Source organism: Pogoniulus pusillus, chromosome 24 (assembly GCF_015220805.1).
Source record: "Pogoniulus pusillus isolate bPogPus1 chromosome 24, bPogPus1.pri, whole genome shotgun sequence".
Taxonomy (NCBI): Eukaryota; Metazoa; Chordata; class Aves; order Piciformes; family Lybiidae; genus Pogoniulus; species Pogoniulus pusillus.
In genome coordinates, this window is record NC_087287.1 from 18,293,901 (window position 1) to 18,319,497 (window position 25,597).

Genomic DNA, 25,597 nt, shown 5'->3' on the forward strand with positions numbered 1-25,597 from the left:
CAGAGATGTGGTAACAGGCAAGAAACAGCAGCAGATAGTATGGCTCTGCTTTATCCAACCAAATCTGGTTTGTCATAAATTTATTTTTAGCCATTCAGCAAAGTTCAAGTTTCACAAGGCTCAGAGGCTTATTCTGTTCACCTCTCATGTGTACTGCTTTCCTGACTGCATACTTTGCTTGTACTAAAAGAACTAGTGTTGATAGAACAGTACTGAATAGTTGCACCTAAAAATCTGTCCCAACATCTTCTCTAAGACACCACTGGAGGAGCATATCAGCTTCATCTTTTCAGAGAAGTTTGAACTGTCTATCTCTCATTGGTACTCACAGATAAGAGAAAAGGGCAATTCTTTAAATCTCACTAGAACAAAGAAATTGTCATGATTCAGAAAAGGTTTGAGAGGGGATGAAAGTGGAAGTGGAATATAATCAAGCAATAAAATGAATACCATTATTCTATTATGTTCAGCAAGCTAATTTTACTAGAAGATTGTGGCCACTGAATTATTCATGTTAAAACTGATCATGGTTGACACTTCAGTGTATTTTCTAATTCAAAACATTTGGATTATCTTCTTCAGCATCATTCAGGTAAGCCATGGAATCTCTTCAAGATAGCCAAGCACTTGATTCTAAGCCAGCTAAAGAGATCAATCTGTAATCTGACAGCTATGGTAGCTAACAAAACTGTGCTGATTGTACTTTTGTTATCTGTTTGCCAAGCCTGTTGCTGCATTCATAATTTCTAAACATCTGGAGATAAGGAACATGCGTCCTTCTGTATCTGTACAGCTCCCAGCACAACAGCAATTAGACACTGATTAAACCCTAATGTCATATAACAACTTTATCATTGTCATCCACACTAAATAAGTACATTTGCCTGCATGTTAAATATGCAGCAGCATGCAATAAATCCCTGTCTTTTACTTCACTACGAACAGCCATGTTAAACCAAAATGACTCCGACGCTAATCTGGAGCCATCCCATTCCTTTTAGTGGAGCATATGGCCTGCATCAGGAATGGTGTGGTCAGCAGGAGCAGGGAGGTCATTCTGCCCCTGTACTCTACACTGGTTAGACCACACCTTGAGTACTGTGTTCAGTTCTGGGCCCCCAGTTTAGGAAGGACACTGAGATGCTTGAGTGTGTCCAGAGAAGGGCGACGAGGCTGGTGAGAGGCCTCAAGCACAGCCCTACGAGGAGAGGCTGAGGGAGCTGGGATTGGTTAGCCTGGAGAAGAGGAGGCTCAGGGGAGATCTTATTGCTGTCTACAACTACCTGAGGGGAGGTTGTGGCCAGGAGGAGGTTGCTCTCTTCTCTCAGGTGGCCAGCACCAGAACAAGAGGACGCAGCCTCAGGCTGCACCAGGGGAGATTTAGGCTGGAGGCGAGGAGAAAGTTCTTCCCTGAGAGAGTCATTGGACACTGGAATGGGCTGCCCGGGGAGGTGGTGGAGTCGTCGTCCCTGGGGCAGTTCAAGGCAAGGTTGGACGTGGCACTTGGTGCCATGGTCTAGCCTTGAGCTCTATGGTAAAAGGTTGGACTTGATGATCTGTGAGGTCTCTTCCAACCTTGGTGATACTGTGATATCCCTACTGATGCAGATGTTAACAGAGAATAGAAGAAGTTCAGAATCCGCAGGGAAAACAGTAGATAAATAGGTTTTAGAGATGAACACTTATTTTGCCCAGATTGTGAAACAGACTCAAGGCAGTTCTGTAGCATGCAAAGCCTGCTGATAATCCTGTACTACAATTTACTTCCATTGGAAAATAATCATTTGCTGCCTTTCTGCAGATGCACGTGTTAATTAAGTTGGTTTTGATGAATATATTATTTATAAACCCACAGTAGTAGAAGGTCACGGACTGCAAAGCCTTCGTTTCTTGAGATTTTGATGCCGAGCTGTTTATCAGACTTGGCTAGGAGAGCGAGCTGGCTGCTTGTGGGAGAAGTGTCATTTTCTGGCCATTTGAATCCAATTATGAAATACATACACGCAGAACAGTCCAAAATAGCATCGCTGTCGCTATGACTGCATGTCACTTTTGGCTCCTTACCGTTGCTTTTAGAAACATCACACCAAGTGAATCGCATCAACCTTTTGTTTCTTTCTCTGTTCTTTTTTTTCCTAGAGACAGCTTAGGAGTTTCCTGGTAGACTTGAGACACGAGCGGTAAGTACAGAATTTCCCAAGTGTCCCACAGACACCTAAGTCGTTTGGTTCACATGTGGGTGGTCTTTGAGTTATTTGGCTTGCTCTGTTATAGATTCTCAAACGCATCCCACCCAATTAGATAGATGCACACTATGGTCTTTACAAAATATCATTCAGCTATGTAACCTGCAACAAGCAATTAGAAGTCATCTTCAGGGCACTGATTTATTTCTTGTGGCCCTACCAATTTAATGACCTTATGATTTATACTGATTATGGAGGTCTTTCCTTGGCAAGCGAAGTAATTACCCATCAATCTCAAATTCTTTAAGGGAAGAAAATGTTTATTTTCTGTCTGCATAATAAGTTTTATGTCACTTTTAATGTCATGACTCCCACATGCACTGAAGATATATGTAGTGACTTCTAATGTCTCACAGAATGTCAATTGGAAATGCGATTTGACAACAGGTTTCTCTTCTGTTGTCTGAATGTTTGGCATTATATAATCAAGAGAGTTAAGTCCTTTGGAAATGCATAGATTACCCTAGGATAAGCCAACAGGCAAGCTCTCTGCTCCAGTCCCAAGGCCCTACAGAAAATTCTCAGTGAGAAAATCACTGATTTTTATGCACATTCAAGTATCAACTGAATGAATAGAGGATGGGTCACACCTCAGCAATAAGGGGTGAAGCACATGACCTCCCTCTGGGCCCTCTGCTACTGTTCTCCTATAAAACATTTAGATCATAGAATTGTAGAATCGACCAGGTTGGAAGAGGCCTCCAAGATCATCCAGTCCAACCTATCCCCCAGCCCTATCCAGTCAACTAAACCATGGCACTAAGTGCCTCATCCAGTTTTTTCTTGAACACCTCCAGGGACAGTGACTCAACCACCTCCCTGGGCAGCCCATTCCAATGGCAAATCACTCTCTCTGTGAATATGTGATTTAGAGTAAGGATTCCAGCACTGTGAGTGAGTTCATTTCAGTAAATAGGACAAATGTAGGCTGTGTTGCATTATTTGCTGGACTGAGGTGTTGTATATGGTCTTCTGCAAAGCTTATATTATTTTGGAATTCTTAGGTTTATTTTATTTTTAAATTGGAACTCACCAATGGAAAGGCTTTCAAAATCTGAAGACCAAGGAGAGGCTATTATCTATGACAACAGTTTTGCAGGTGTGCCAGTGAGTTCTCTGAGTGTGGCTCCTTCAGAGCCCTGCTCCTCAAAGGTCATCCATATGCACTAGATCCAGTCACTGTTTATTTCCATCATTATTTCCTCCCAGCCTTAGCAGATAGATTGACACATATCCTCCAGTAACAACTTTTGCATCTAAAGACCCACAACATAGCAGCTATGTGAGATGATGAAGTCCCTTTCACACTTTTTGAGTTTGATGGGAAGATTCATTATTCACAAGAGCTAGTGTGGATGGAAGTGTGGGTTCAAGCTGGGTACAGAAATGATGATAATGAGGCTCAAATGTGTCCAACATACAGCATCAGTGACACAAACAAGATACTAGAATTATTCCTGTCCATGCACTGACATTACTGGATATAGTGGAAGAAAACTCTTCTATTTTTCAAGAGATTTCGTTATACAGCAACAACTCAGCACTTTGCCCATGAAAAATACCCATTAATTTGGGACATGTATGGTTTTCCTGCAATTCAGGAGTTTATTTCCCAGTCCTTAATTCCTGACTGTAGCAGCTTAACACCAAGATACATCAGAGATAAAAACTGCATAAAGAACAAGATCCTGTGAAAAGTTAACAAATAGTCACCTTTTACAACTCAGAAGACATTGCCAACTCAGTGCAAGAAGGGCTGATTTAACGTTATGCATTTGACTTCCAGTGCTGAAGTGAAGAAAGAATATCCAGACAAGCCAAAAAATATTCTTTCTCTCTGAAACCTGCAATTACATGTGGGGTTTTCTAAGTTAATGACACCAGAAATGACAGCTCACACACACCTTTTAGATCCCAAAAAGGAAGACGTTCACGCTGTCTTAGTGCAATGCCAACTGTCACTTTACTGACCTGGTGCAGAAATGACACAGAAGCTTCTTTTTCTTCCCAAGAGCTTTATGCTATGAGGTTGTGTTTTGTTGTGGTTTTGTTTTTTTTTTTTTTCTTGTTTGTTTTTCTTTTAACTAGAAATCATACCAAAAACTAAATTTCTAATTTAAACTACCTCCTTCCATGCAAAACCATTTAGGCAGAGCAGAAAACCGCTCTTTAATGGCTTTTTTCCTCTCACATTCTCAACACTACCTGTTTTCAAATACCTAAGCAACTCCCACACCAAGTGAAGTGGACTGATCAGTAGCCACACCGCCTAAGAGTATCCTCTTCTAGGGTAGATTACCCACATCCAGGCTATCTAACCTTTGGATCTCACTTCTGGTCCTCACAGGGTGCTCTGCTGCCTCAACCTGTTATCATTTTAAACTTTTCAGTGTCTGTAATGATGCAGTGGCTTCACTGCAGCCTACCAGAGAGGCTGATTTTATAGCACAAAGCTGAGGTGACAGAAAGGAGCAAGGGAGTGGCATGAGGGTGCATTTGAGGGCTCTAAGCACTCTGAGACAGTTTTTAAAACAGAGTGTGTGGGAAGAGGAAGCTAAATTTGATGTACTGATTTGATTCACTCTGTTTTTTTGGGAGCACTCCAATTCCAGCTTTGGAATCATCCAAAGTAAACCAAGGAATTGAGTTGCTGATGAAGGGGTCCAAGGCTTGAGCCTGCTTTCTGTCCATCATTAGCATTTTAGATATGCCCTGTGCAAAGAAGTCTAAAACACATCTATCAACCTTAGTGCACCAATTCTTACTTCCTATTTATATCCTTAGCATACACCATGAGAATATCTAACACCAACAAAATATTGCAGCATTAAGAGCAACAGCTTTGAATCAGGCTCACGGAAAATATAGAAATAGATACACAAGACAAAAAAAATGGGGACAGAACCACAAAAATAGGAGCACTGCAAATCAGTTCCAGTTTTTTGGGGGAGCTAAATACGGAAATTTTGAGCAGACAAGTTTGTTGCTCACATAAGAAATTCAGATTTGGGGCATTTCATTTAGCAGTGAGGAATATGTATGGAAAACTCAATATAGACCAGAGGATGCTAACAGATTGCATGCAATGGTAGTAACGAGGACATTTATTAATTGGAGTATTTTCCAGTGAAGGCAAGTGATTTCATTTCAGTGTTTACCCTGCTAGCCCAACTGAAAATGGAAAAGTTCCATGGCTGTTTAACTACATACAAGAGGATGTACACAGGAGCTGCTGCCATGCACCTTATTCACAGAATGCAAGCAGTTATCTTAACAAGATGTGAGCCTGTACCCACAGACCCCTGAGGTTCTGGGGCTGTGCTACTGAAGTGATGGTTTGCTAAGACATCTCACCTAATGCTGGCATTCATAATATGAAGACAAACTATTAGAGTAGGTGATGTAGTGTCTTGTGAGGTTAGCCAAGTACTGCATTTGATGTTGACGGTCCTTGTTCAATTGAAAAGTGCAGAAGGCTGAGAGGAGACCTTCTTAATGCTTGTCAATATCTAAAGGGTGAGTGTCAAAAAGATGGGGCCAGACTCTTTCCAGTGACAGGACAAGGGGCAGTAGGCTTAAATTTGAACACAGGAAGCTCCATATAAACATAAAGAGAAGCTGCCCAGGGAGGTGGTGGAGTCACCATCCCTGGAGGTGTTCAAGAAAAGACTGGATGAGGCACTTGGTGCCATGGTCTAGTTGACTGGCTAGGGCTGGGTGCTAGGTTGGACTGGATGATCTTGGAGGTCTCTTCCAACCTGCTTGATTCTACTCTATGAAGGTGGCAGAGCTCTGGCACAGGCTGCCCAGAGAGGTTGTATGTCTCCTTCTCTGGAGACTTTCAATACCCACAAGGGAACGGTTTAGGGCAACCTGCTCCAGGTGAACCTGCTTAAGCAGAGGGTTTGGACTGGATGATCTCCATGAGCCCTTTCCAAATCTTGCCATTCTGTGATTCTCTGATTCTGTGCAATGATTTTGCCATTAGTTATTAAAATGCATTCTAAATCTGAGCTCCATCTTTACTACATATTCTACCTTTCTTAAAACACATGAGTATAACTCAACTTACAGCAGCCTGAAACAGTTAGTTCTGCCTACATTTCTGCATTTGTAATTCTTCAAAAACTATTTCTAACATCATAGAAAAATCCCACTGAAGATTAGCCAGGTCCTGATTTTAGGTTAGTTTCCCTGAAGGACAAACACACAACCGTATTTGCAAGATCATCCAGCCTGCTTGCCTTTCCTGCTGACCTTCCCACTTGGCTGTCTCACTTCAGTTATTTCTAGGGACCCATCACTTGGTATCTAGAAACATCTACTTGCTAACACAACTGTTCAAGATGTTGAATTTCACTACAAATTAAGTCTTTGCCCCTCTAGGATTTTTCCCCTTTTCTGTGATTCACCTGAACCTCCTGTATGGCACAGGGATAAGCAGAATCCCTCAGCCTTTATCACAGCAGTACATCATAGCCTGACTATACAAGACCTAAAAATGGATTGTTGTTGTAGATGTACCAAAGAGAGAAAGGAAAACACAAGGGAATTTAAAAACATGCGTAAGATCTGCCCAGTGATTCACCAGTTATTTTTATATTGGAAACAGAACTGATCTGAAAATTAAGCATGTCTCATAGATCACAGGTATGTGTTCTCTACAAACATTCCTGAGGACAAAGGGGAAAAAATGCTGACATCTTAACCTACTATTCCCCCTTGTCCTTCATCTCTGCATTCTGTAATGTACACTGAAGTACTAGAGACAAGAGAACCATGAGAACTGCAATACTTTTGCTGTGGATCTTGGATTTGGGTTTGGATGTAGAGTTTTCTTTAAAAACACTAAAGACATTCGTACTATTGACTGCTTCAAACTATTTTACCATGAAAAATGTAAGAAGGTTTGGTTATGTTGGAAATGTCAGGGCCTTTGGGAAGAAAACATGGAAAACAGATGTTTGTTGTTTAAGGTTACAATGTAATTAAGCCAATGGGACTAATATTACTTATATGTCATTACTTAAGGAGCAGCTGTTCCTCCCGCCTCCGGCTTCATTGATTGGATCATGTATATTTTCCACCCCCATAACATTGTCTCCTTGTCTGTGTAAGTTTCCTCTTTCTAGTACATTGGAAAGCAATGTTAACATAAATTTAAAGGTACTATCCTCAAACTTTTAGTGAACTAAAGTTCCTAAAGGCTTCCTTACTCTTTACACCTGTAAGCAATATTCAGAACGTGGCTGCAGTCCGTTAGTTTTGGCTGATCAGGAATCTATCCCATGAAATCACAACTGTGCATAAGACTCATACTGTTATAGAGGAATTTGCATTAGCTCCTTGAAAAAGTGAAACTGGTAGAAAGTAAGAAAAGCTGCAGGTTATAACACTATCAGAAAACATATGAGCAGAAAATACCAAATAATGCCTTATCTTGAGAAGGGCTGGAGGAAAAAGAGCATTTGTATAGATGCCAGCAGCATCAGGGCAAGGGTAGTAGCTTATTAAAGCTTCTAGGACAAGGCTAGCTTGAGGAACACAAAGACTACCAAATTGTACCCTATTTATCATGTGCCAGGTACAATTTCATAATCACCAACATCTGAGAAACCTGTCCTGCACTGTAAGAGATTTACACTATTTTTATCATTTTTCTTCTCTCTAGGAATTCCAGGACTTCGAGGGAAATTAATGTGGACTAAGCTACAGCAAAGTGGTTAAGCAAGCTACTTTATTAATGTATCATTTTTTGCTGTGATGTATTAAGCACTGTCTTTCTTTATTCAGGGAGTTAACATACTGTTGCTGGCTTATAACAAGTTCTGTTCTTAGCCTTCTGTGAATCACTTTGCCTTTGTAGAGCAATTCAAAGCCTCTCATGTAGTTAAAAATAAGAAAAAAATAGGTGGTCTACTTACCCATTAAGAAGCTGACAGCTTGATGTGTTAACTTCCAGCAGTATAGAGGCTGTTTAGCCTCCATACAGGCCTCTAGAGAGGCTTACCAGCTAAAATATAACCACATGTTATTACATCAATACTAATCATATAAGGAGATGAGTCCTTCTGCTTGAGTTAAAAAATGACTTGGGTGAAAGTTGTGAATCTTTGTGTCCTTCACTGTTTTCTATACCACCATTGTACCCTTTCACAGCCATCATCTATCAACGACACCTGAGATTTTCTGTTTCTTCGTATGTGCAGTATTTTGCACTTATTTTTACTGTTAATATCCAAACACACTATTTCTGCTCCTCTTCTACCTCAGTGCCATTTGAAGGTTACCTCTGCAAACTGGTAGGTAAATACTTTCTGTGCTAAAAATGGTCCTGTGATGAATTTTTTCTGTAGTTATAATTACAACAGGCATTCAGCAAGTTAATCAGCTCAGCTACATAACTGCATAATACAAGTGTGGCATTTAAAATTCTGAGGTTAAAACTGAGTTCTTTGCATGCCATGATTTCTTGCAAAGACAATACTGAAAAGCATGAAGCAACGCTCCCCACCTCTTCACAGTCCCCATTTTATTGTTTGCTGGTTTAATCTTCTAAAGTTTCAGCTAGTTTAATATCTACAAGGTCACTTTTTAGTGATGAAGTGAAATAAAGTGCTTTTATTACAGCAGTAATTGGCGATATTAGACATACTCCAAACCTGAGGAAGAATGTTTGAACGGTACCGGTTTGGCTGGGGTAGACTTACAGGCCAGCCATGGGCTGCAGGCTGTTGGCAGTTTGAAGTCATCCATGAGCTTCAGCTGGGAGGGGCAAAAGCCAAGGCAGCTGACCCAAGCTGGCTACAGGTGTCTCCTATTGCACAACCGTGCTCCCTATAGACCAGGAAGTGTGGTGAGGACGAGGGCTTGTTCTCTCAAGGGCTGCCACCTTTGTAAGGACTTGCTCACCCAGCTGCTTCAGAGGACTGCTTCCCCATTTCTTGTGACCACTCTACACTCACTGGGGTGAGTACTATACTGTTGATTGGTATAGATGTTAATTTTGTCATTTCATTACATTTGTTTTCATTTGAACCTGTGAGTCTCCTTTTCTGATCTCTCGCCTTAGCTGAGGAGGGTTCACTGGGTGCAAGAACAACTGCCATAGCTTAGCTGCTGGAGCAGGGCATATAACAGACTGAACACAGCTGCTGGCTGCACTAGGGGACTGGGAAGAGGGATCTCACAGAAATTCCTTCATTTGCTGCTATGGAGACAAACTTGAAACTGAGACTACTTCAGCACTTTGAGAGCCAAGGATAATGCAGAGGTATTTAATTAATTCAAGTGTAAAGTCTACTTGTGTTTCTCATAGGTTTGACTTCCATGTTTTGAAGCATAGGTAAATGATGTATAAAAATCACACAAGAAGTTAGAAGGTGGACTGCAAGCTACAGGGAAATTTCCCTGATCTCAGGAAGGGAGAGCTGTTACTTTTGACATAAAGAGCACATCCATAGGATCGTGAGTTTGGGTCCTTTGATCATGGAAACTTTATGTGGCCCCAAGTCTGATATCGATAGATAGGGTACATCTGTCTCAGAGGGGGAGAAATATCCTGGCACATGAGCTGGCAGGGTTTGTTGTAAGGGCTTTAAACTAGGCTGGAAGGGGGAGTGGATTAAACACAACAGACAAACAAAAGGGGGCTGAGGGTGGTAGACCAGAGATAGGGGTAAACCCAGCAGCCCAGCTGAAGTGTATGCACACTGATGCATGCAGTATGGGTAACAAACAAGAGGAGCTGGAAGCCTTGGTACAAAAGGAAAACTATGATGTTGTCACTGTCACAGAAAAGTGGTGGGATGACTCACACAACTGGAGTGCTATAATCAATGGCTACAGACTCTTCAGGGGAGACAGGTGAGGCAGAAGGGGTGGAGGAGTGGCCCTGTATATTAGGGATACTCTGGACATCATGGAAGTAGAGATTAAGGATGATCAGGTTGAGTCCCTATGAGTAAGAATTAGGGGAAAAGGCCAACAAGGCTGACATCCTATTATAGACCACCCAACCAGGAAGAAGAGGTTGATTTGTTATTCTTTAAGCAGCTGGAGGCTGCCTCAAGATCACCTGCCCGTGTTCCTGTGCCAGATATCTACTAGGACTTTAACATTGCAAAGAAGAGGCAGGATAGAAGGTTCCTAGAGTGTATGGAGGACAACTTCCTATCTCAGCTGTTACATGAGCCTACCAGGGATGCAGCCCTGCTTGACCTGCTGTTCATAAATAGAGAGGGGCTGGTGGGAGGTGTGGTGGTTGGAGGCTGTCTGGGGCCCAGGGCTGTTGCCAGGTGGGGCTGGTCTCTTCTCCCAGATAACCAGCAACAGAACAAGAGAACAGTCTCAAGTTGTGCCAGGGGAAGTCTAGGCTGGATGTTAGGAGGAAGTTCTTGCCAAAGAGAGTGATTTGCATTGGAATGGGCTGCCCAGGGAGGTGGTGGAGTCACTGTCCCTAAAGGTGTTCAAGAAAAGACTGGATGAGGCACTTAGTGCCATGGTTTAGTGGTGTCTTCCAACCTGGTTGATTCTATGTAGGTTGGAAAAGATCTTTAAGATCATCAAGCCCAACTGAAACCCAGCACTGGCAGGTCACCATTAAATCTTGTCACTCAGTACCACATCTTCACATCTTTTAAGTGCTTCCAGGGACAGTGACTTCAGCACTTCTTGGAGCAGCCTGTTCCAGGCCTTGGCAACCATTTTGGTGAAGAAATTTTTTCCTCATGTCCAACCTAGACCTATCCTAACACAACTTGAGGCCATTTTCTCTTGTCACTTAGAAGAAGAGACTGACAGCTGCCTTGCTCCAACCTCCTTTCAGGTAGTTGTAAAGAATGAGGAAGTCTCCTCTAGCACCTCATTTTCTCTAGGCTAAACAACCCTGGTTCACTCAGCTGCTCCTCAGAAGACTTGTGCTCTAGGCTCCTCACCACCTCCATTGCTCATTTGACTACATCTCTTTAGGCTTTTACTTTGTTGTCTGTAACCATAGAATCTGAATGGCTGCATGCAGGGGAACTTTTCAGCAGTCCCCAGCAGGAAAGCAGAGCTGAAGTAATGGCCCTGAACTTTTTAGGAAGTGTTTAGTGTTGGATGTATGAAGATCAAAGTAGAAAGCAAAGGGGTGTGTTTGTCTTTAACTGTCATGGGTGCTGCTGAGACAGTTGTACAGCACCAATTAAAGGTTGTGTTTGATTACATACTCAAAATAAGAGAGTTCTTTGCACAGGCAAAATGCTGCTCTGTATGTGGAATGTGGGGTGATGGAGTTCCAAGTGAGGTCAGAACCTGATAGTCAGAATACAAATTTGCAGAAGAAGCTGCAGAGAGTTCATATGTAAATGCTTTGACTTTACAAGTACAGGCTGTTCTTTCAACTCATTAGCTCATAGTTTATTCTCTGCCAAATTGCCAATTAAAATAATCCAAAAAATATAATCTTAAGCAAATTGTGGAGAACAGTGACATTCATAACAATAGATTAATGCCAAGTATTTTAGTATCTGCTGAAGGATATACACAGTTTGGGTAATGAGTCAGAAGATTTAGGGTTGTCCATTTTGGTCCTACTCTCTTTTCGTTTCATCTAACTTGCAGTTGGTTTTAATACCACACAGCAGAGTATTTTCAGTGGAGATTTCACAGTATGTGAAATGCATTCTGGAGTTCCATTCAGGGAGCACCAGTTTTTGTCAACAGCTTGAGGCATATGATTTGCAAAGATGCTTGAGAGCCCTTGATTTCCCAGGGTTCCAATCAAAGCACCAGGCCTCTGTGTTTCTTTTGTACCTAACAAGAAGCTCAGTATGTACTCTTATATTAAAGTAAAACTGAGGACACATCACCACATTTGTCTCTAATAGGAGCACTCTGCTCCAGAACTCTCAGCCTAGCTCATGTTTACATCAAATTGCAAAATGCTCACTGATCTCCACATTCATTTAGCTACTTAATAGTTGAAAAAGGAGCCCATCCAATGGCAGCTTTGCAATTTGAACACATAATTTTGGTTCACAAGAAATAATTCTTTTGGACACAGAACGCTATAGCGTGGAAAGACCAAATGAGGTAATAGAAATTGTGACTCAGGCCATTGGTACCAAAGAAACAAACTTTCCCAGATAGTAACAATGAGAAAGAGTTAAAGAAATTGGAGAGAGGGAAGAAGTAACCCCAAGAGGGCCTTTCGGTTATGATGCAACAAAAGTAACAGGAATAAAATAAGTGTGCAACTAGAGGCCTGTAGTGCTGAAGAGAACCAAAAAGAGAACCAATCATCACAAAACTCCTTTTTTGTTGTTGTTGTTTTTCCTCTGACTTTCACAACATGAGTTTAAATTTTAATCTCCTCAAGAAAAGCAGGACTTTATCAGAAGCATTGAGTTAACCACAACTACCAGGCAAAATATACTCCTGCATTTTATGTATCCTTCTTCACCCTCGCCAGCATTTCCTACCCTTGCCATAAAATCTATTGTCACTTGAGTTATGGCAACCCAAAACCTGTAGAGAAATATGCTGTGGATTTATTCAATTAGATTTTTGAGGTTAAATAAACATAGAAAACTCAAGAAATGGATTTTATGGGAAATGCCTCAACCTGGAATTATTGCATTTCTTAATCTTTTTCCTTTTAAATCTCAAAGGCAAAATGCAATAAAGCTTGCAGATATTTTTTTCCCTATGAAATTGTACATGTGTAGTGTGAATGCCTGGACCAAAATGCACACTTTTACTAATCAGGGTTAGCAAGTAGAGATGTCTACTAGATACTAAATAATGGGAAACATTCTTCTTCCATTCAACCCTCCAGAAATCTGCCTGAAAGAAAACTTAACCATTCTGCTGCTAATGTTCTTGTCTTTATGTGTGTCCATAGCAAATCATGTGCTCTACATCACTTCGTAACAGACGTTTTCATAAAACCTACCAACATGGCACTTTCCTACTCTATGCAAACGGGAAATGAATATTGTCATCTTATGCCATAGTACTGATCTGATTTCCATGGAAAGGATTAGCTGCTATAGCTTTGGATGCTATAGAAACCTCAGGTTGTGCAGATAATTAGAGACTGAGAAGGACTTTGCCATGTGATCCTCCAGGGCATGAAGAACAGCAGCAGCTAGGCTTGGCTTCTGCTTTAAACTGTCCCTTGGAGAAGTTCCTCTCTGTTCAATGGCTACAGTGAGAAGTTAGGGAAATTTAGCCTAGGCTATAATTAGCCAGTGTCTATCCCTCCTGAGTACCAATGCAGTGACTTCCATAGACTTCTCTGGAACTGAAGTCAAATTTCTAGTTCATGCTCTGCTAATACAATATGATTTGTGAAACTATCTCACATTAAGAATTCTGTTGTATTGCTTGGTTGTGGAAAGAGAGATTCTTAGCCTCAATTCATAATTCCCATCTAAAATTAACTTCTTTTATTGTCAAAGAAGTAGATTGGCTAGCCATAAGTAATTCTAAAATGCTAATAAATCAAAGAAAAACAGAGCCATTAAATGTGTTTGTATCTGGCTTTGGCAGGTGAAATCAGTTAGAAAATACATAGTATCTATGTAAAAGATTTATACATATATATATGTATATATTCTATATTTTACAAAGAAATATGTCTCATATATAAAAAGCTACATATAGTATGTGCATATACATTATAGCTAGGTCAGGTAGCCTGGGAATATATGCAATGGGCCACAGTCTAGTATGGAAAGTGATGGACAAATATCTGAGCAATACTCTTCCTGAAACTAAAACCTGAAACATTGGACAAGAAAATCAATACACTGAAGTAGATTAAAGAATAATCTGAAATGTCTATAAAGCAAAACAAATCAGTGCAACCATCAAAAGTCTGAAAGGGCAGCCTAAAGAAATCCTAGGAATTTAAGTGAGATGAGAAGTCAATATTGAACATAGGCTGTCAGACAGAGACCATAGAGCCTATGTGTATCAAAACACCTGAGCTGAATTCCAAGACAAAGCACACTGTGACTCAGGCACATTGTGAGACTGAAATAGGAGGCAGAAAGATCTAGCAAGGACAGTTTGGAAGTCATAATTCTGCTGCAGACATTCCCCTTAGCTCAGAAGCATCTTTTCCTGTGTACTCTTCTCTTCTAGTTTGCCCTCACATTATTCTCATGCATCTGCTGATGAAGTCATGTAAACTGCATCAGGGAACTCATTTAGCCTAAAAATAAGCCTGCAGAAAATACCTACACAGGACAGGAACGAACTATCAGCAATGTGGCAGGAATGTGGCCTGGCACTCTTACTGAAACAGGTGAAAATGTAGCCTAAACAGGAAAATGTTTCATGTGCCAGTCAGATCTCATGCTCTTCTCTCAGTGAACAGTTCTCATGCAAAGCAAACAGGAAAAGCCCTTTAGTTCAGCCTCTTTGGAAGCTATCTCATTGATCAGATTTCAAATGTTGTGTATGTTTATGTCTTTTGCTCTAAAGGAGGAAATTTTGGCTTTGTGACAATACTCTATATTTTCCACTTTATTCAATGGGGCAATGAACCTTCCATGTCTGTAATCAGCTGGTCTGGCACAAAGTGGATCTTTGAAATGGATGCATACTTTTTGCTGAGCTAAATCTGAATGTTAATAAGAACAAGACAGGTTCATTTTGGTTGCTAAACCACACTCCTGTTATTTCTTCAACCCTGAGGGGAAGAGACAAGCTGCAAATACAATGGAAATTAGTCAACCCTGGTGGCTGATCCTCAAAACATGTAGAAACTCATCTATTAACCTACCTGATTGCAATGGAAGTCTGAGGAGTAATCAAAACTGAAAATGTGTAATCAATAAGCAACATAGATCCTTCAGACAGACCCCAGAAAAGTGTGTGCTTATCTCAAATGGGTTTGTAATTCACAGAGGATCATAAAATTACCTGTTGCTGAAAATCCTTCCCTCCTTCCCCAGGGTGTTCAACATGGAATGTTTGTGTATTTCTCTTGTTTTCCGCTTCAAAGTGAGAGAGAAAAACAAATGAGGTTTATTTGTGTTGTTTTCTTGTTCCTTATCCTTTTCTAAAGGCATTCTTTAAAAATGTTGTGTCTACACACTAAACATGGCAAACTGTAAAGGGCCTCCTGTAAGCAGTGATCCACAACTGCCATAATTTATACTGAGAAATGTTTGGAGCTCTATTGACAGAATACTTACTGGTATTTAAAAAAAATCACATCACCAGGACTAATAAAAACATTCCTGGTATTGCAATGGATAGGTGAAATGAAACCTATTTTAAGTTCTACATGTATAGCTGAGAATAGGAAGAGCATTGGAGATAATCTGGTTAACTGGGCTACAGAAATGGCATGGGAAAAAGAAAGGAACTCTGTGATCCTTACATGTGCTTCTGGACAGTGAGGAGTGATAAAGAGCACATTTTTGAATTCAGCTCTAATTTCTAACAAATATATTTAAGCATCCAATAAGGGTATAACTAAATGCCAGAGAACTTAGTCCTCCCTTAAGACAGAATTTCATGGACACTCCTGCAGCCTTGAAAAACCATTCTGAAAGGAAGTAATGGCTGAGATGCCACAAGCTATGCTACACTGACCGTGTGTTAATACAAAGTGCTACCTAGATGTGGCATGATTAAGGCCTCTTACATTACAATGGTAACTGAAACTGCAGCACTGGGGAGATTTATTTTTTCCAGCCCTTATTTCTTCATTTCTAAATGTCAGCAGATACTTGTCTGAGTTTAGAGTAAATACATCTTACAACCACTGCATGCAGTGATGGTTATGTGAGTGCATTTCCATAAAGTAAACCAGGGGGAAAGAAAAAGACTTTTAAACCTGTCCAATCAGTGTATTCAAGCAAAACAGTAAATGACAAACAAGTAAACAAACTCATTCAATGAAGAGCAGCTTGTGAGACCCCAGTTCCTATCTTGGAAGGCTGAGGATGAGACTATGAACTTGAAGTTTTGTAGTTTTTCCAATTTTATCATGCCTTACACAGAGCACAAGACAACCAGGCATACCTGCTCATACTTAGCCTGCAGCAATACTACTGCCAAACAAGTAATACCTGAAAGAGGGGTTTGTGCAGCAGAGTTGAATGCTGAGAAGATCAAGAACACATTATACACCAAGTGCACTGCAGCTACAAGCTACATCTGTATTTTCCCAGGGACACATGTTTAACGACTACAACATAACTGTACCTAATGATGGCTGGTCCCTTGTCACCATTGGTGTTGTGAAGGCAGAGAGCTGTCTGCCAGCAAAGAAATTCTCATACCAGAGATTCTCTAATGTCAAAACTCAGGTTTTTTGCCAGTTCATGCAGCTGAACAGGATGGCTGAAAACAGCCGCACTTAGATTAGTGTGTTGACACAAGCAGGAGGTCTGTATCATGATTGGTATCATTGTTAGCATCCTTTTCCCTTGGGAAAAGGAAAGGCAGCAAAAAAATGAGGTCATAAAACCTCATCTAGAAGTGGGTTGGAGGCCCACTGACTTCTACCAGCATTAGCTTGGAAACTGCTTGCTTTTACCACTCTGAAATGGACCAGAGAATGTCCTCCCACATTATGCTTTGGCAGCAAAAAGTTGCCCTTTGAAATGGTTGGCACCGAGTTAACTTAGTTGCTGAATGACTGGAGTGACAATAATAACTATTTGGATGATGATGAGTGTATTAATTATCAAGGCAAAAGAACATATCACAAAAGAATCTTTCAAGAATTACTGTAAAATGGATTGTGAGGCTGTGAAGAAGATAAGCTATAGCAGCCCTTTGTGTGATCACCTAGTTCTTAAGTTATGCAAAAGCAATAGGATGCGTGTCCATAATCACAGAGGAGCCATCTTTGTGCTTTATGTGGAGAGCTTGAGTTAGAAATACAGAGGAGATTACCAAAGGAAATTGCAACTACAACAATTCCTAGGAGCTAGCTTTAATCCCTGATAAAGCAGCCTGTGCCCTCGGCACACAGGATGGAAATCTCACTGGTCGCTCCTGGGAAGCTGGCTCACCCATCTGCAGGTTCCTCCCTCACAGCACAGCTATTTCCCTTGTAACACAAGGACGGAAACTCTGCTTCACCTCACTGGAGTCATGCTTGAAGTTAGTAGCAGTTTGTTCTTTCTACGTTTGTGCAGCAGAGCTGACCTAATCCTGTCCCCAGCAAACTTTCAGGAGGATGTGTGGATATCTTACGTAGGAATTTAATAAACGGATTTCCATCAAATCTGAAGCATCCAGCAGAGGAACAGCCTGTATAAAGCAAGGCACAGATCTGCCGTCATCACAGACCACTCGGGCTTTGCTCTCATGGTTACCATGATATCATCACAATCCCTCAGAGCGCCTGCTGCCTTCTCTCTCACCACGGATGTCAATTATTAATGCCTGTTCATCATAACAACACATCATCTAGAAATGCTTTCTCTTTTTTCCCCTGTCTATCTTAATTATTTTTTTTAATTCCCTCTCAATTTCTAAGACAAAAGTGCTTGTAGAAAACAAACCCCAAAACTCTTTGCAGAAGTCAAAAAGGATCTCTTTGCCTCTCCTGGATTAACTGGCCTGCTAATTAGCCACAGCCAGCATAGTGGGTATTTGTAGAGATCTTCAGGGCAGGTGGGAAATGCTTACAGCGGCTAGACAACTGTTCCTGGTGCCAAAACGAACAGGTGCAGATTTTACTGATGCAACAAACACGGAAACGAACCCAAACAAACACGCACTTGATGGAGTATGCTTCTGTAGCACAAAAACAATACCTACAAAGGAAAAGAGAAGAAGTTCTGCTTCTTGCTGGAGATGCTTGCAAATTTAGGATTTCTCTCTACCTTCTGAGTCCTAACAGAAAAGATTTCACCTGAGGGATTTTAAGGAAGTTATCCCAAATGGCATCCTGGCATGTATCAGGGACAGTGTGGTCAGTAGGACAAGGGAGGTTATTCCCCTGTACTCAGCACTGGTCAGGCCACACCTTGAGTACTATGTCCAGTTCTGGGCTCCTCAATTCAAGAGAGATGTTGAGGTGCTGGAAGGTGTCCAGAGAAGGGCGGTGAAGCTGGTGAAAGGCCTGGAACACAAACCCTATGAGGAGAGGCTGAGGGAGCTGGGGGTGTGCAGCCTGGAGAAGAGGAGGTTCAGGGGGGATCTCATTGCTGTCTACAACTGCCTGAAGGGACATTGTAGCCAGGTGGGGTTGGTCTCTTCTCCCAGGCAACCAGCAACAGAACAGGGGACACAGTCTCAAGTTGCACTGGGGGAGGTCTAGGCTGGATATTAGGAAGTTCTTCCCAGAGAGAGTGATTGGCATTGGGATGGGCTGCCCAGGGAGGTGGTGGAGTCACCATCCCTGGAGGTGTTCAGGAAAAGACTGTATGAGGCTCTTGGTGCCATGGTCTGGTTGACTGGATAGGGCTGGGTGCTAGGTTGGGCTGGATGATCTTGGAGGTCTCTTCCAACCTACTTGATTCTATGAAAACATGTGGTTCAGTCTATCCAAAGGAAATTAACTGACAAATTTAAATTGCCATTTTTCTTGATGGTATAACCTCATAAAGCAGCCTAAAACGCATACTACATGTGCAGTCAATGGAAAAGTTACCTCAGCATCATCTTCCCACTCATGCAATGGTCAGAGTACACTGGCTTAGTGAGGGTCTTAGTGGATAACCTTCTATCAGGTCTGGAATTGTGCCTCAAACTAAAAAACTGATGGAGATGAAACCTGGAAGGTTTTTTTTCCTCTCTTTTCTATGGAGTTCTTACAACTGCACCCTTTGTGGTTTGTGCAGGAGGGCAATGGTAGGGCATGCAAAGTAAAACTAAACCAGGAGACACAAGCCAGTAAACATTTTAGATATTTGACCCTCAAGAAACTCTGACACTGCTGAACTTGTAGTTATTTTTACAACTGTTTTTTGTTGGTTTTGCTAGAAAAGTCTGCAAATTAGTCAAAGGCTAATTTTTCTGACCAAATGTGCTGATAACCACTTTAGTGAATTTAGTGACATCTACATTTAAAATATTTTATAACCACCTTATTTAGTGAATTCAGTGACAACTACGTTTAAAAGATTTTACAACCACCTAATTTAGTGATTTTAGTCACATCTACATTTAAAAGCTATTCCATGCAAGGTTACTTTTGCATTTTGTTTTCAGAAGTCTTGTTTGCATCCAAGTCTTATCCACTATTCTTTATCATCCCTGGGTGTTAGTTATTCAAATAACTTCCTCATTATTTTTGGTGTTTGTTTTTTTTGCAATTGCTGCCTGTGAATGAAGTAATTTTCAAAAGCATTCCCAGATTCCTTTTCTCATTACTATCTCAGTAGTCCCTGTCAGTGATTAGCACATGACATTTTTTAGTGCACTAATCTATGTGGCCTCACTCCATTCAAACTATTTGCCATAATTGTTCACTTCATACATTTCTCAAGCAAGTATCAAAAGATGAAAATGAGAAATCCATGTTTCAGAGCATGCTATTAGGATATACAAACAGGCTTGCTACTGTTAGCTTCTCAGCCACTAAGGAAGAAACTGTTACATTAGAAAAAAAATATAGAATAACTTTACACAACATTCTTCATTTCTACCTGGAAGCTCTTTTGGATTTGATTTTGGGTTTGTTTTTTTAGCCAGGGCTTAGAAAATGCTTAATTGTGATGCCTTTGATTTCTTTACACAAAACAGAAACCTGTAGGTCTGTAAATATTCCTTCAGATGGCTGTCTGCATAGTTAATTCTACAGTAGGAATTCCTCTGTTGTCCCATGCCAACTAGTGATTATGACAGTGGTAATTGTTAAAGAACAGAGAATTAGCATACAGGTATTTAGCCAGTGCAGGATTGCTGAAGAATTAGTAGGCACGAGCAGGCAGCATAACAATGGGAAATTTCTTAGGAAATATTTTGCTGAAGTTGATTTACAGAAATTTAGATGTTAAAAACAGGTGGCATGACTCATTTGTTAAGCTGTCAGGGATAATCAAGTTGATCTTTCTTTTGTGAAGTATCTCAAAGTATTCTACCTGAATGATGAGTCAAAGTTCTTCCCTGTACTTCAATTACCTGCCTGAAAGAGCTGTGATATTTAGCTCAAGCTCCAGATGAAGACTCTGTAACTTTTGGCAGCTTCTCCTTTGATACCTGTGAGGAGCCTTTTCAACTTAACTATTCTGTCTAAAATATCTTAGTAGAGTACCTGCATTAATAGCCTACGAGTCAAATCCATGGGACATGCACAATGTCTTACTGAAGAAGCACAGGAGGGCAGAGGAGGATGCAGGTGAATAGCTCATGAGTGCTTGCAAGTCCTTGTCCATGGCCATTTCTCCCTCGGGAAATTGTATGCAAAAAGGGAATGGAAGGTCTTGGAAGCTGCTGCATGTACATAGAAACAAGTGTGAACCAGGTATGTGTCACCATATCTTATTTTGTTGTCAGTACAAAGCAGCTCTCATGCCACATCCAGATGTCAGCACGGTCGAGCTCCCTGCAAATTACTCAGAACTCTTAAGGGCCTTTCTTATTTATGACTTTGGCCACATCACATAAATACAAGATACCTGCAAAGGTAACTGGCTTTTGTCCACCTTTTCCAAAGACACTTTTGTGTTAAAAATGCTTTTCAGGAGATTCCCTAGAGAACATTCTGTCGGTCTGGATTAAGAGAGACAGAGAGAAGTAGTCTCAGGGGGAGGATAGTACTCTGAAGAGATGCATCCTCCCTTGTTGAGGAGAATATATTCATGGCTCTCACTCATGGGAAATGTGGGTGCTGAGACCATGTCCAAAACCTATCTTTAAAAACAGCATGGATGGAGACACCACAAACAGAACAAACCTTCAAAACAAAACCAGCAGATTACTTTTGAACTGCAGTTATGCAATTGAAAGCTCAACACTTTAAAGAACAAAGTTGTTCAGGTGTCTAAGGATGAACACAGGGAGTACAGAGTCAGGCAGGCATTTGACACATTTCCTATTAGCATAGAATGAAAGCATTCTGAATAGGAACTTTGTTTTGCACCTTGTATAGAATGAAGCCTATTAATAAGATCTAGCCAAGATGATAGTAAGTAGCCTAGTCTATCTTCTGTGTTCATGGCTTTTCCCATATTGCCCCACCTGTAGCTCTTCCCAATAACCTGTGTCTTTCCTTAGAGATAGAAAATACTCAGAATCATTTCAGAAAATCTTTTCTGTCTGCTGATCTTGTAATCAATGATAATTTAATCCAAGCCAAAGCTCTTAGTCAGTGCTATAGTTGGTAGTTGTAACATTTTGTAATAATATAAGGCTTCTAAGAATTCTATTCTCAGTACTACCATTGACTTTCTGCATAAAAATTTCCAATCTTCTCACATATTTTCTCATTCCCTGTTCTTTGATCTAGTCTATTTAAATGGAGAAATCTTTCATTCCATACTTTTATACTACCTAGGAGTGGGTGCTTTAGATATCTTCCCAAAATAATCCAGCCACAACGTTTTAGAAGAGTCACTGATCTGCTGTAGCTCACACAATGTTTCCCACTGCTGGCAGTATTCTTTAATATGCAGATAGAATAGAATAGAATCAACCAGGTTGGAAGAGACCTACGAGATCATCCAGTCCAACCTATCACCCAGACCTATCCAGTCAACTAGACCATGGCACTGAGTGCCTCAGCCAGTCTTCTCTTGAAGACCTCCAGGGATGGTGCCTCCACCACCTTCCTGGGCAGCCCATTCCAATGGGAAATCACTCTCTCTGTGAAGAACTTCCTCCTAACATCTGCTCTTGCCACATTTAGTAGCATAATAGTGACTAGATACAGGTGTTTTAAATCCAAGCTGAATGAAAAGTATATACATAATGCCTGTAGCTGCTATTTATAGGAGTGAGGGTTTCTCTACGAGCTTGTCGTGACAGATGTCTCATCCCAGCTATACTACAACATCCATGAAATCTTCCTAAAATCACATTGCACAATTAGCAAACAGCATTAGGAAACTCACTCAGTTTATAAAACATTTAAAATAATTATATACGATTATGTCATTAGCTCCTAAAGCACAGAGCAAAATGCTAAAGTTACTGCATGAGTCACTCAAACACCAAAGCTCCGTTTTCAGTGTCAATTGATTGCTGCTCACTGATTACAAGTTTTGATTAAATTTGATTAATATAATTGCTCTTAGTTTGGTGGCAAGTGATCTAACAAGTGTGGTTTTCACTTCATAATTAGCTTCTGAGTCGATTTAGACATCAGCTTATTAGTTTAATAAGACACCAAATTGTCCACAGCTCACCAGCTCTGGAGTCTTCCTAGGTGCCCAGCCAGTCTCTCAAAAGACCATTGGACTGTGTGTAAATTGGATTCCTAGACTGCTTATGAAAGGCTCAGCTTTTGAAGGAAGTAATCATCATCTCTCCAACAAAGGGAGTTGATTTTAGAGAGTGTTTTGTGGGAGATGCTCACACTGCTAATTAACTGAAAATATTAGCCTGAGTACAACCCTTGGTGATGGCTGTGAGGCTGCAACCTGCAGCTTACATTGCCAGCTTCTTGCGCTTCCTTTGTGGATGTTTGCACTTATCATTCAACAGGGAACTTAAATCCTATTTTAAGGGTTTTGGTGATGTAACAGGTTTCTGTTCCTGCTACCTATTTCAAATTTGGATGGCACTCACAATAGCACAAGTGGAGGCTTTCTGTTGGTGGTGGCAGTACTTTTGCTGTAAAATATTTACAAACTGGGTAGAGCCACAAACTCTTCTGTCATGAGACCTTGAGATAAAGCCTGAGCTTTCCTAACAATGGGAGAAACATGCACAGAGAAAACTTGCATGCATGCAGTTCTAAAGAAGAGGGTATTGGCCTCACTGTATTCTTGAAACTGATGGGATCAGAGCTTTCCAACACTGAATACTTCAGAGAAATCTAATAAAAACAATTTAATAGAAAACTCATAATCTAGTGACCACACTGCAGCTGGCACATATTTTTTTATTCATACTATAGCTAGTTTTCCTTCTCTGCTTCATGGATACTGAAATAATCCTCACTCTTCTAATTCTTAATTAAGGCAAGGCTGACTTCTAAATATATCATTAGTTTTCAAGATCTATCTTTCATTTCTTCTATAATCAATCCTTTGTCAAAGAATATTCCCAGCAGCAATCGGTGTCTGATGTCAAATAAAACCACCTCATAAACTGATTTATTTTGTGTCTTAATTTTTAGGGTTTTTTTAAGAGCTGGAGAGGAAGAATATATTTATGGAGGTTTTTTGTTTGTTTTTTTTACTGTTCTTTAAATATGCATACTGAATTTTGAACCACCATCTACAGCAGTGACAGCACAGTTGCTAGGAAAGGTTGCATGCACATCTCTTAACAACTGACTGTGGACATAGTTGGCACCATGGTCTTTCCTAGAAAACTTGACTGACAGCTATAAAATATAACTATAAATACAGTTTATATAAAGAGCTGGGAAGCCTGCCACATGAGGAAAAGCTGAGAGAATTGAGTTTCTTCAGCCTTGAGAAAAGATGGCACAGGGGAGATGCTATCACCGTTTCAGTGTTTAAAGAGTGGCTGCAAAGAAGATGAAGGCTCCCTTTTAACAAGGAGTCGCACGGAAACAGTAAGTGGGAATGGGTACAACTTATTCCTGGGGAAACTTGGTTTTGGAGCATGAGAAAACATTATCACAATGAGGTCAGCCATTGGAGTAATCTCCCCAGGGAAGTGGTACATTTGTCAGTGTTGGACATCTAAGATTCAGATGGACACTTTGAGCCATCTTGTCCAAACTGTGCTTTTGCCCAGCAAGGTCCTTTCCAACCTGATATTCTATGATAATACATCCTCATAAGATCTTTGGTCTATTCACATTCTCTCCTGTTTTTCTATTTTTCCAATCAGTGTCTTGTGCTAGTCAAAGCAGTCTTTCTATTGCTTTTCCTGCAGTTTTACATATTTCTGGTCACTTTCATTTGCCCTATGCATGTAAAACATATGTAACTGGTTTCATTAGTAATTACTGGATTTCTAAGTGTCACTAAAGCAGGTTTCACTAGGATTTCATTCTGAAAAGGCAAACCCAAGAATAACAGTCCTGTCGACTTTCTGTAGCACTCTTTACACTGTTGCCAGCTTCTACTAATAGAGTACTGCACGTATGTGCCTTGGGAGCAACACTACTCTTAACGTCTCTGTTTTCTACTGCATTAAAGCAAGGCTGTATCTTCTGCAGCAACTTTTTCCCTTTAGTCACACAACCTTTGTGATTGGTAGCCTAACTGCATTGTTCCATTCAAAAAGGAGCTGACGTGTTCCCTGGTTATTGTCAATCTATGCTATTGATGTGTTTTTTTGGTGGTGTTTTAACTAACTTGTGCATTGCAAACTCTGATCCCATCAAATATAGGTGCAGGTGCACAAAACAGCAGTGCTAAACAGGTGGCCTTGACTGCCACTCCCATTTTCTGCAAGGGTGCCAGTAAAAGCTGGCAGAAAGCATAGGTAAATATTTAAATGTTGGGAAATTCCTGGTCTGAACCTACAAGTTAACCAATATGCCTGTGTTACAAACACACACACACACAAAAAACCCCAAACAAACAAAAAGATTTACCACTACAGGCAACCAGGCTTGTGTGGATAGATTCAGTCTTAAATTTGCAGAGGTGAACAAAACTAAATCCAGTCTAAGTTCAGAGTAGTGACTTCCACAACACTGGGCCAACTGATGTTGGATGTAAGTTTGGTTTTCAGAGCCTTGAAAGCAAGCTGTAACAAAGCCAGAAGAAGACACATTTTAGCCTGGACTTTTACCCTGCAGAGTATCAGCCAGGTAGATTAATTGATTTGACAGCAGAATGGAGAGATCCATGGGTGAGAAAAATAAGTTTTATGGGGAGTTCAAGGAAAGATGTGGAAAGCATCAAAAAAGATTCCCACCTCAAATTTTCACTGTGTTCCCTGCCACTAAGACAAGCCTTTCCAAATAAAAACTATAATGTGTTCCATATGACTCTTCCTACCTGCTGTGTAACAGTTGAGTAAGCCTGTGAACATCACCCTAGGGCCTGGTGAGTAGGATGTTTTCATAAAAATACATAACCTCATTTGAAACAATATACTCCAATATACATATGAGAAGGACCTGAGATTGTTAACTAACTCCTAGAGCAGGAGCAGCTATTTTCAGTGTCCTGTGGTACAAACTTACTGAGAAATAAGGAAGCAATTACTGTGAGGTAGAAGTAATCTGAAAGAGAAGGCTGTAGAGAACTTGGTGTGCCACTGTGCATTGTGGACAATTCATAAGGGCTTCACACTGG

The 25,597-nt window shown here is 40.7% G+C and overlaps 3 long non-coding RNA genes across 8 annotated transcripts in view; 2 read left to right on the plus strand and 1 right to left on the minus strand.

The window, feature by feature from the left end:
* LOC135186260 (uncharacterized) overlaps positions 1 to 2,181 on the plus strand; it is a 64,121-nt gene extending 61,940 nt beyond the window's left edge. For both annotated transcript variants that reach the window (XR_010306797.1, XR_010306798.1), the window contains exon 4: positions 2,140 to 2,181. This is a non-coding gene — a long non-coding RNA (uncharacterized LOC135186260). The remainder of the gene's footprint in view (positions 1 to 2,139) is intronic.
* LOC135186259 (uncharacterized) overlaps positions 1 to 25,597 on the minus strand; it is a 58,745-nt gene that overhangs the window by 6,475 nt on the left and 26,673 nt on the right. For 4 of the 5 annotated variants that reach the window (XR_010306794.1, XR_010306792.1, XR_010306795.1 and 1 more), the window contains one exon: positions 22,937 to 25,043. This is a non-coding gene — a long non-coding RNA (uncharacterized LOC135186259). Of the gene's footprint in view, positions 1 to 15,161; positions 15,236 to 22,936; positions 25,044 to 25,597 lie in introns of those variants that run through there. The other variant, XR_010306796.1, reaches the window with a different exon arrangement.
* LOC135186262 (uncharacterized) lies at positions 7,277 to 20,640 on the plus strand. Its single transcript, XR_010306800.1, has 3 exons — positions 7,277 to 7,359; positions 7,918 to 9,215; positions 20,456 to 20,640. It is a non-coding gene; the product is annotated as an uncharacterized LOC135186262 (long non-coding RNA).